The 10,365-nt window shown below is 46.1% G+C and overlaps 1 long non-coding RNA gene across 1 annotated transcript; it reads right to left on the bottom strand.

The window, feature by feature from the left end:
• Positions 1-828: 828 nt before the first annotated feature.
• LOC131494600 (uncharacterized) lies at positions 829-9,801 on the bottom strand. Its single transcript, XR_009253478.1, has 2 exons — positions 7,322-9,801; positions 829-7,068 (listed from the first exon to the last, which is right to left on the bottom strand). It is a non-coding gene; the product is annotated as an uncharacterized LOC131494600 (long non-coding RNA).
• Positions 9,802-10,365: the final 564 nt, after the last annotated feature.

Below are 10,365 nucleotides of genomic sequence, written 5' to 3'. Positions count from 1 at the left end.
TATTTTTATTATTTCTTTTTAATGTTTATTTGATCATTTTGAGGAAAGGGGTGAAAGGGCAGAGAGAGAGAGAGAGAGAGAGAGAGAGAATCCGAAGTAGGCTCTGCACTGTCAGCACAGAGCCTGACACGGGGCTTGATCTCATGAACCATAAGATCATGACCTGAGAGGAAATCAAGAAAGAGTCAGAGTCTTAACTGACTGAGCTACACAGGCACCCCTTTTGGGTATCTTTAAAGAGAGTATAGAACTAGTTGGAAAAAAGTATGATGTGAAACTAACATAAATCTCTTTAAGTAATAAATGAATGAATAAGTAAATAGCCTTCCATCCTTGGAGAATTTATTCAATGCTTTTTCATTCATCAATTATTCAGTAAATACTTACAAAGCCCCCATTGCAACAAGCCATTGTGTTGGATGCTATAGACATCATGGTGAATAATTTATTCTGTCTAGTGGAAATAACCATATCTTGGAAGATACAATTTAGACAATGCTACTCTTAACTCAAAGTACTGGGGAAAAAGAAGTGATTTATTTATTTATTTTTTCTTTTAAATAGGCTTCATGCCCAGTGCAGAGCCCAACATGAGGCATGAACTCACTCACGACCCTGAGATCAAGACCTGAGCTGAGATCAAGAGTCAGATGCTTAACTGACTGAGCCACCCAGGTGACTCAAGAAGTAATTTCTTTAATTATGAGCTTAACATATGCTTCATGCAAAAAAAGAAAGAGAAAACCACCAAGAGGTTTATACAAATCCATTACCATTCAAATATAGCTACTGTCTCATTGTATATAAATGTGTAACAACCCCAAACACAGTGGTTAACACAATTTATTATTGTATTTCAGAGTTCTGGGCCCGATATGCTCAGTGGGGCAATTCTCACTAGAATTGGCTTCGGCTTCCTCAGGCACGGTCGTTTCCAGGCACTTAGACTTTTTAGGTAGAGGTTGGCTTCTAAGAGACACTGGCAGAAGCTATAAGGCCTCTTAGGACCTAGCCTCAGAAGTCACATAGCATGACTTCAGTAGCATTCTGTTGCTTAGAGCAGTCATAAGTTCGGCCACATTCCAGGGAGCACAGGAACAGACCGTACTTCTGTCTGTGTGCACAGGGGAGAAGAAATACTTGGTGGTTGGTCACGTTGGAGACAAGCTACCACAATTGCTTATCTTCATCAGCATGGCTTTCAGGAATTATTCTGCATACCCCGAATATAAGCATTAAAGTCAGGAAATTGACATTGATAGTTAGGACTATCTAATCCTCAGAACTCACTCAAGCTTTGTCAGTGATTCCCACAGAAGAATCCGGTTCAGAACCACACACTGCATTTAGTCATCAAGGCCCTCTAGTCTCCTTTAGCTTGGAACAGTTCTACCTTTGACGTCCACGAACTTGACACCCTTGAAGATCACAGGCAAGTCAGCATGTAGGATGTACATAATCCTCTATCTTATGAGTGGAGCTAGATGGAAGCAGGCAGCCCCAGACCTCTGCTTCGCGCACTTGGAATGTAGCCTGTGCAACAGGTATTTGGGAGGGACAAAAAAACGCTGGTGGCCTGATCCTTCAGAGAAAATACCGAAGCCCTTAACTAGGAGCATCATCAAGAGCCTATTGATTCTCCACAGTGTCTCCTTCCATTCCATTCCAGTCTTGACCTCACCTTCTCCTTGACCATTACAAGAGCCTTCTACCCGTGTTCCTGCTGATTCTCCACCAACAATTCAGTCAACTCACTTCCTTAAAAAACTCACTCAAGGGTCTTCCAGGAGGTGCATAGTCTCAGTCTTCACGGATCACTCTTCAACCTTGTTCTTAACATTTCATCTCTATCGTTGTGCATTGCAATGTCCAGCAGCATGGAAGATGCAATTATTATCGAGGTCAGACTGTGTGTGAGGCCCTATGCTAAATGCCTCGCATATTCTAACCCATTCGTTCCTCACAACAACCCTGTAAGTTTGGTACTTTCCTCGCTTTACAGATCTTGAAATAGAAGCTTAGAAAAGTAAAAGAACTAGGCCACTGTTTTATAGCTAGAAAGTGGGAGACTGGATCAAATAGAATTAGAACACAGGGCATGTAAATGGCACAACAAGACCAGTACACGGGAACAATTAGCAAGAGATGTAAGATGCATTAAACTGCTTCGTTTTCCTAATTTTATTATGGTTTATTTTCTCCCTCTCCAAATTGTCACTGCATTCCAGAGCAAAGACTGCATTTGCCATTAATTTTATTTTTTAGAACACTTAGTGCTCTGCTGGGCATAAAGTGAGCCCCCAGTAAATTGGTGTTAGGGGACAGTGACTATAGAGACTGAATACTTACGGAATGAATAGAAGGTTTAGAATGTTCAGACAAGTTCAGTTTTCGCTAAATGCCAGCCAGAGAGAGAATCTGAAACTCAGAGGGGAGGGGACCCACTCACAGTCACACGGCTCGTTAGAAACAGACTAGGCAGAAACAAGTTCCCCAGACTCCCTGCCTAGCACACCTTCCCCAGAGCCCACCGCCTGCTTAGGTCAGCCCAGCAACACATGGCGTCTGCACCATGGTTTTCTAGCCCATGGGACTTGCTCACCCCAAAATATGCTGCTGTTCTCTTTCTAGCTCTTACATGAAGAAACTTAGCTCAAGAGTCATTTCTTAGAAGCCTGGCCAGAACCCTCTGGTCTGATTGAGATGCCCCTCTTGTCTATCTTTTGGCACTCGGTATTCTCCTACCAGATCATCCTGCAGGGATCGCCCTCACTAACTTACTTGTCTGCCTTTCCGTTAGATGAGAGACTTTTTGAAGGCAGGACCTACCACTCCTTTGACTTGGTGAAATTATTGCCTAACATAGCCTCTGGCACATGGCCTTCTAACATGGATGCTTGCTTAGTAAATGAATGACCGCAGTCCAGGTAACCCAGTGTGTGATGTAAAGGTCATAGTCAACAATGGCTTCTCGGACATGAAATGAAGGGTGGCTCCGGTTAACCAGATGGTGGCGGGCGAAATAAGACAATATACTCCTTTAGGGCCCCCATGTGCACGATTTGCTTCTGGGGAGACAACAGTGAGTGTGACAGACATGGTCTTTGCCTTCATGTGGAGTTTCCAGCTTAGTGGTGGATGTGGACACTCAAGAGACAAACACATGAATAAGCAAGACAATTTCTGGTAGCAGTTAAGTGCTTTGAAGAAAATAAAAGAGGGAAATATGATAAAGAATGGAATGGCTGGAATGAGGGAGGCCTCCTTTAGATAAAGTAATCCGGGAAGGCCTCTCTGAAGAGGTGACATTTCAGCTGAGACCCACAAGATGAGAAGGAGCCAGCTTGTAGTTAGGGTGTTCTAGGGAAAAGGGCTAGTCAGTGCAAAGCCCCTGAGGTGGAAAGACTTGGAGCTGTTCAAAGCACAGCAAGAGGACTAGACTGGGCTGGAGCACAGGACGAATGGGAACGTAGTAGAGGTGAGGCTTGGGAAGCAGAGCACAGAACACGGAGGCCAGGGAGGCCCAGGTAAAGAGCCTGGCGGTACTCTCACCGGTATGGGAAGACGTTCTGTTTTGTATGTTGAAAAGATGGTCCAGGGTGGGAGTCAGGTCAGGAGAGTTAACAGTGGGTTAGCACCCTCATCAGGGTCGAGTCCTATAGTACCCAGTGGGAAGTACCCAGAGAGGAAGCTAGGAGCTAAAAACAAAAGGCCATGTCTGTAAGAAATCTGTAGGCTTTAAAAAAAAAAAAATTAACTTTATTTATTTGGAGAGACAGAGATAGCGAGCAGGGGAGGAGCAGAGAGAGGGGGAGAGAGAGAATCCCAAGGAGGCTCTGTGCTGACAGAGGGCTCAGACCCATGAAGTGAGAGATCATGACCTGAGCCAAAACTAAGAGTTGGATGCTTAACCCATTGAGCCACCCAGGCACGCTGAAATGTGTAGACTTTTTAATTTCCCTATATTTGTTCTTTTTGTAACCCCATGTTCTGTGAAACTCTTAAGCCTCATGAATTTGTTTCTGGAGAATGGGGCCATCAGGTGGAGTTGATGATAAGTAACCCCCAAACAGTAGACAGAGTAGGAGGCCTGTGGCTAAGGGGAAGAAAACCAGCCAAGTCCCCAGGGAATGTTGACGAAGAAAGAAAAAAAAAAAAAAAGGAAGGAAGGAAACGTTAGAACTAGCAGGTTTGGGCTTGAGGAGCACAAAGGGGGAGAAAGAGAGCTTTTACACGTAATTATATCCATTTACTTGTATAGACAGCCCCTTAATCACAGCATTTTATGGCTCAGCCCTTTCAAAAGTATAGAATTACGTTGCCTAATTAACACTTCTAAGTCTCTTACCAACATTTAACTCACGCTCCTTTATTTCAGCCCCGGACCCTACAGTGGTCCGTGGACAGTGGATTTTATTGGCAATAGGGAACCAGCGTGAGGTAGTTAAGATCCATTGCTAAAAGCAGGATCAAGAAAGACTTTATCCTAATAGGCTGTAGAAATTTCTGTATGCCCTGGTCGAGCAATCCAGGCCCCAACTGTCTGTGATTTAGGGCAGCTGTTGTAAAAAGGAAACCAACCTGAAAGGGCAGGTTTGAGACTCTTCTTAATTTCCCTTCTGGTAAAAAGAAAAAACAAACAAACAAACAAACAAAAAACCCAAAAAACCCTTCCTGGTCTTTCTACCCCGATGGCAAATATCGGTCCACACATATGAAGGAACGTTGGGTTGGTTTCATCTCCAAGTTCACGAATGCCATGTGCTCAGCCTGTCATAGTTACTTGGCAGATGTTATGAAATAATTCCTCGGGAAGAAATAGGCCATAGAGCTAAACTGGGTGAGCCAAACTAGGTCATGGGCACAAAGATGGGAGTGTTGCTGGCCAAGGCTCTGGAGCCAGAAGGCGGCCATCTGTGGGGACCCAGGGCAGTCCTCATGCTCACCACACAGGCTCATTACCACTTCCTGCCATGAAAAGCTGGAAAGCCTTAGGAAAGGAATATCTTGCTCTTGCTGAGCCGCCTTAAAAGGTAGACTTCCAGCTCAGCATTCAAATCCTGGCTTGCTAGCTCTGTGACACTGCGAAGTCACTGAATTGTTGTGAGTCGCGGTTTTCTCATCTGTAGAATAGGAGGTGATGATACTTACTAGGGTTTTTGAGAGTTCCAGTTAGAGACCTAGAGAACCGAGCGCCTAGGGGACTCCAAGTTTCTTTCCGTGTAGCCGAAGTGTTGGTATCACGTGAAACCCAGCTTCGCCCCTTTGCAGCCACCCGACAAAACTGCCGCTGGGGCAAGCTCTGTGATGCCCGTGCACCTCAGTTTCCTCATCAGCAAAGTGGGGCCGAGCCTAACAGAGCCTGTCTGCTAGGTTGTGAGGAGGAGCGTTGTGAATACGTGAAAGGTGCTGAGAACAGGGTCTGGAGCACAGGAAATGTACTCGGTTGTCTTCTTCCTGTCCCCACGGCGCCAGGCACCCAGCATGCATGTTGGGACTTCTCCACGTTTCTAAGAAATAAGACCCTTGAAAAGATTCGGTAGAAATGTGTCACGGAATCCCCCTTCATGGAACTGCCCTTTGCATTTGTTTCTGTTTCCTCAGAGAAACACCGTCATGAGCCAAAATTTCCAACGAAGTCTCTGGAATTTTAAGTTGAACAAGATTTATAAGAACAGACTTGTGTTAGGCCCCTGGCCATACCTTTTACATCCTCTCACATGTCACCATCCCACGCCCCCTTGCCACTCCCCAGTCTATGGCCTGACTCCTCACAGCTTCTGTGCAGGGGCAAGTTCCCTGGTATGACATGAGCTCCCTACCCCGTTGCTAGTCAAAGAATGTCTGCGGTGGATGTGGCCTGGGAGAGTCAGGACAGGGCGAGAGAAGAGGCTGGCGCCAGGAGGGGGCAGCCTCTGAGGGCCCTTGCCGGAAGAGCTTCCTCTCGCGTGGGCAAGTTGGTGGGACCACCTTAGAAAAGTGGCAGAGTCTAAGGACCTTAATGCAAACTTTAGGTCATGCTGTCAAAACGTGGAGAGTGCCTGGCATTGCACTGTTTGGGCGCAGTGTTTTGTATAGTCTGTCAACAGCGCTCCTCAGAGAAAAGGAGTGGTCGAGTCTGTAGATGACGGGTCCCGCGTGGAACAAAGATCCAGAGGAGAAAGGGGTGCTGGAAGTCAGTCATTAAGGACAGGAAAAGAAAAGAACGGGGGAGCGCCTGGGTGGCTCAGTCGGTTGAGCGTCTGACTTCGGCTCAGGTCATGATCTCACGGTCCGTGAGTTCGAGCCCCTTGTTGGGCTCTGTGCTGACAGCGCAGAGCCTGGAGCCTGCTTCCGATTCTGTGTCTCCCTCTCTCTCTGACCCTCCCCCATTCATGTTCTGTCTCTCTCTGTCTCAAAAATAAACGTTAAAAAAATTTTTTTAAGAAAAGAATGGGATGTAGGTTACCTCTATTGCCCCTGGAAGCAGCAGAGTCATTTGGGTTGTGGTTTAGGAGGAAGCAGGTGGCAGGAAGGAAAAGTTCCTGATGACTTCGAGGACTTTATGATATAGCAGGTGACGAGTGACCTGTCCTCCGACAGCTTCAGATCAGGTTTTTCGGGGCACAGTCTGGTGAAATGCCTCAGTCTATTGTCAGAAGTAGAGGAGGAGCAAGGAGAAAAGTATTTTTGTTTTCGTTTTGTTTTTTTAGAAGTGTATTTATTTATTTTGAGAGAGAGAGACAGAGAGAGAATGAGCAGGGGAGGGGCAGAGAGAGGAGGGGGGACACAGGATTTGAAGCAGCTCCAGGCTCTGAGCTGTCAGCACAGAGCCCGAGGCGGGGCTCAAACTCATGAACTGTGAGACGATGACCTGAGCCGAAGTTGGACGCTTCGCCAACTAAGCCACCCAGGCGCCCCAAGGAGAAGAGTTTTCAAATAGGTCCTTAAGATTTGCATATTCCTGCTCCCAAGCCATGGTCCCGCCAGTTTCCTGAGTTCAGAGTCACAGCAAACAGGCTGCACTACAGAAAGGCTGTGGATGTAACTGGGGGCTTAGAGAGCGAAAAGGGGGTTCAAGAAATGGACCTTCCTGGGGCGCCTGGGTGGCGCAGTCGGTTAAGCGTCCGACTTCAGCCAGGTCACGATCTCGCGGTCCGTGAGTTCGAGCCCCCCGTCAGGCTCTGGGCCGATGGCTCGGAGCCTGGAGCCTGTTTCCGATTCTGTGTCTCCCTCTCTCTCTGCCCCTCCCCCGTTCATGCTCTGTCTCTCTCTGTCCCAAAAATAAATAAAAAACGTTGAAAAAAAAATTTAAAAAAAAAAAAAAAAAAAAGAAATGGACCTTCCTGCTCTCGCCTACATCCAATGACTGCTTGTTGTGGGAATGTGGAGGCCAGCTTCTCTCCGCTACACTTGGGATAACCCGAAAGGGCCCTTCTAGTTCCAGAGTTCTACATCGCCTTAGTGCCATGCAAATAGTGCAATCGAGATTTGATCAAGGGCTTTCTGGCTCTGTCGAGACTGTACCCAAAATACTATGCTTTTCTGCTGCCATGGAACCGTGCAGAAAACAGCAGGGGGTGAACGAAGAAGGAAGCATCACAGTGTCTTCTTGGTGAACTCGGGCCCAGCACTGTTGCCTTTTCTAGTACATAAGGTCATGGCAGGTGGGAGGGACAGCCTGTATGTAAGGGGCTGAGACAGGGCAGATAGTACGTATGTCATGTTTCCTGCTGGGTTTTACTGGCAAGTCAACAGACCTTGCTGACTCATGGAGACAGGGATAGCAAGGTCCAGAGGTGATGTTTTAGGGAGCGCAGGTTTGGATGATAGAAGGTGGGATATTAAGGTATGAGGTAATCAGCAACTCCTTATATGATTACTTGGGTAGCAGTGGGATTGGTGAAATCAGAGCAGAGTGGTATCCACGTGATCTTTACTAGGCCAGGGTTCTATCTATATCCTGAGGCATCTGTGCTCCATTTTGAACTCATAGTATCATTCTCATATCGCACCGGTCATCCAGCCTCCTTTGACGCAGCGGGTCAGTCATAAAAGATTCACTTGTGAACTATTGTCTGCTGGGCCCTTGGCTATAGGTTCTGGGATCGAAAGATACTAAGTACTCAATGCTTGGGGCGCCTGGGGGGCTCAGTGCGTTAAGCATCTGACTTTGACTCAGGTCGTGATCTCACCGTCTGTGATTTTGAGCCCTATGTCGGGCTCTGTGCTGACAGCTCGAAGCCTGGAGCCTGCTTCAGATTCTGTGCCTCCCTCTCTTTCTGCCCCTCCCCTGCTCATGCTCTGTCTCCCTCTCAAAAATAAATAAACATTAAACAAGGTATTTACTCAATTCTTAAACAATAATACCTGCTCAAGGAGCCTCCTGACACTTGACAGATATTTCCAATACAATGGCATCATTGCTTGACTCTGTCAGTTTAGGGGAAATCATTTGCTGCAGTAACAAATGATCCCCCAAATTTTAGTGGCTTACAACAAAGTTTACTTCTCCCTCGCCTGACTTGATCTTCACAGAGTGGCTGAAATTCTGCTCCGTGTCCTTTTCGTTATGGGACCAAGCTAGTGGGAGCAGCCTCCATCTAGAATACTCCAATCTCGTGATATAGGGAAGAGAGAGAGTGGAAATACACAATAGCTCTTCAAAGCTTCTGTTGGTACGTGGGGCAGGTCCCCTGCGCTCCCATTTCATTGGCCAAAGCGAGTCACATGGCCAGGCGTGACATCATCAGCAAGGCAACCTTGGGCAGTTAGCAGTTAGCAGTTGGCAGTTAACAGTTGAGAGGGAAGAAACACACTCCTCCCTAGCGCCCTAGCGGAGTTGGGCACTAGGGCCAGACAGCTGGCGGAGGGGCACTGACGTTTTAGAGCTCCTCTTCATTCTCTTTATTGACACATTTTAATTAAGCCCACGGTTGTTTCTCTTTTTCAAAATTTTTTCTGCCCCGTCTTTAGAGACCTTTTGCCAGAGCTGATATAGTGAAAAGGAGGTATTAGAATTAGTGTTGCTGTTCTATACAACTGGAGGCCTACATGAAACGTTCAAGCAACGTGGAAGGCTGTTTCCTGGCAACCCTACGTGGTCCATAGCTGTTGCTATAAATTGGGGGTACGTTTCTAGAAAAGCCACTGGGCTGAAGCCTGGGTTTCAGTCCTGACCTGCTACTGATGAGCTGTGTGATTTTGAGGAGTCAACCTGGCCTCTTGGAGCTTTAGTTTGTCTGCAAAACAAGGGTGGTTGTGAGAAAAGGAAATTGTAAACCGGGAAACACTTTCCAAACGTTCAGCCTTTGTGAAACTGTGATGGGGATGTCATAAGAATCGGGCAGTTTTGCGTGTGTGTGTGTGGGGGGGTTGTTTTTGTTTTTGTTTTTGTTTTCCATTGTGGTGGGAAGCTGGTGCACAGAATAAGAAAGGGTTCTACAGCAGCTGAGATGCGCTGAAGCTGGTAATTATCTGCTAGACGGGCTGAGTTTTGATTGTAAGTGTGCCTGGCAAACCTATCAATGAGCCATGTGCCTTGATGAAATGCTGACAGTCTATTTACACAGAGGCAGCTGGGATATTATAAAAGAATGAAGGCATGCTGGAAGTCTAAGTCATTATGAAGGGTAGGACTTCATTTATCTGTGCGGCTGATGGCTCCAGGATGGTAAAAATGTGGTATCAACGTGAACAAAACAGCTCTTGAATTTTAATAATAATCCAGTGTCTTAGAGATGAAGGCTTAGCAATGATTGAATCCAACCCGTTGTCTGTAGAGATGAGGAAACAGAGACTCCCAGAAGTTAATAAACGAGCTTTTATCACACTTATGCTTGGCTAGGCATGGCATTACTTTCCAAGTGCTGTTAATACCGAGAGAAAAACTTACCTGTCTTTTATGTAACAAATGTGCCAACTCCTTAATCTCTAAGACAACACTCCCTTTGATATCTGGCATTCACGTTTCTAAATATTTATTCGCTACTTACACATAATCAACCAAAGCATAAAAACTTAACTTTAAATTCCCCCGGACGTTTAAACATTGATTACAAATTTGCAATCAAGCTCTTACATAAACAAATCATTAAAACGATGAATCTAATAAATGAGATTCTTTTACGTGCTCTCAACACCTTACCGAGCAGACAACGCGTGCACAAAATGTCACGCTGATTACAGAAAAGATTACACCGTGGAAGAACGGTTTTCTGAGACACTGGAAAGCCGGAGTGGAGATGAGCTGTGTTTTCCTCTTCTCTCCTATGTGGTGGAGTCTTGCTCAGTCTGTGTGGCTCAGAACCTAGGAGGTGGCCCGTGAGCTTATTTCAATTGTGGGCATGGATCGTTGGTGCTGATTTTTCCAGAATGACAATACTT

The sequence above is a fragment of the Neofelis nebulosa genome, chromosome 14 (assembly GCF_028018385.1).
Source record: "Neofelis nebulosa isolate mNeoNeb1 chromosome 14, mNeoNeb1.pri, whole genome shotgun sequence".
In the NCBI taxonomy this organism is placed as follows: domain Eukaryota; kingdom Metazoa; phylum Chordata; class Mammalia; order Carnivora; family Felidae; genus Neofelis; species Neofelis nebulosa.
Note: the sequence above shows the minus strand (reverse complement) of the source record. Positions and strands in the feature narration are given on the sequence as shown.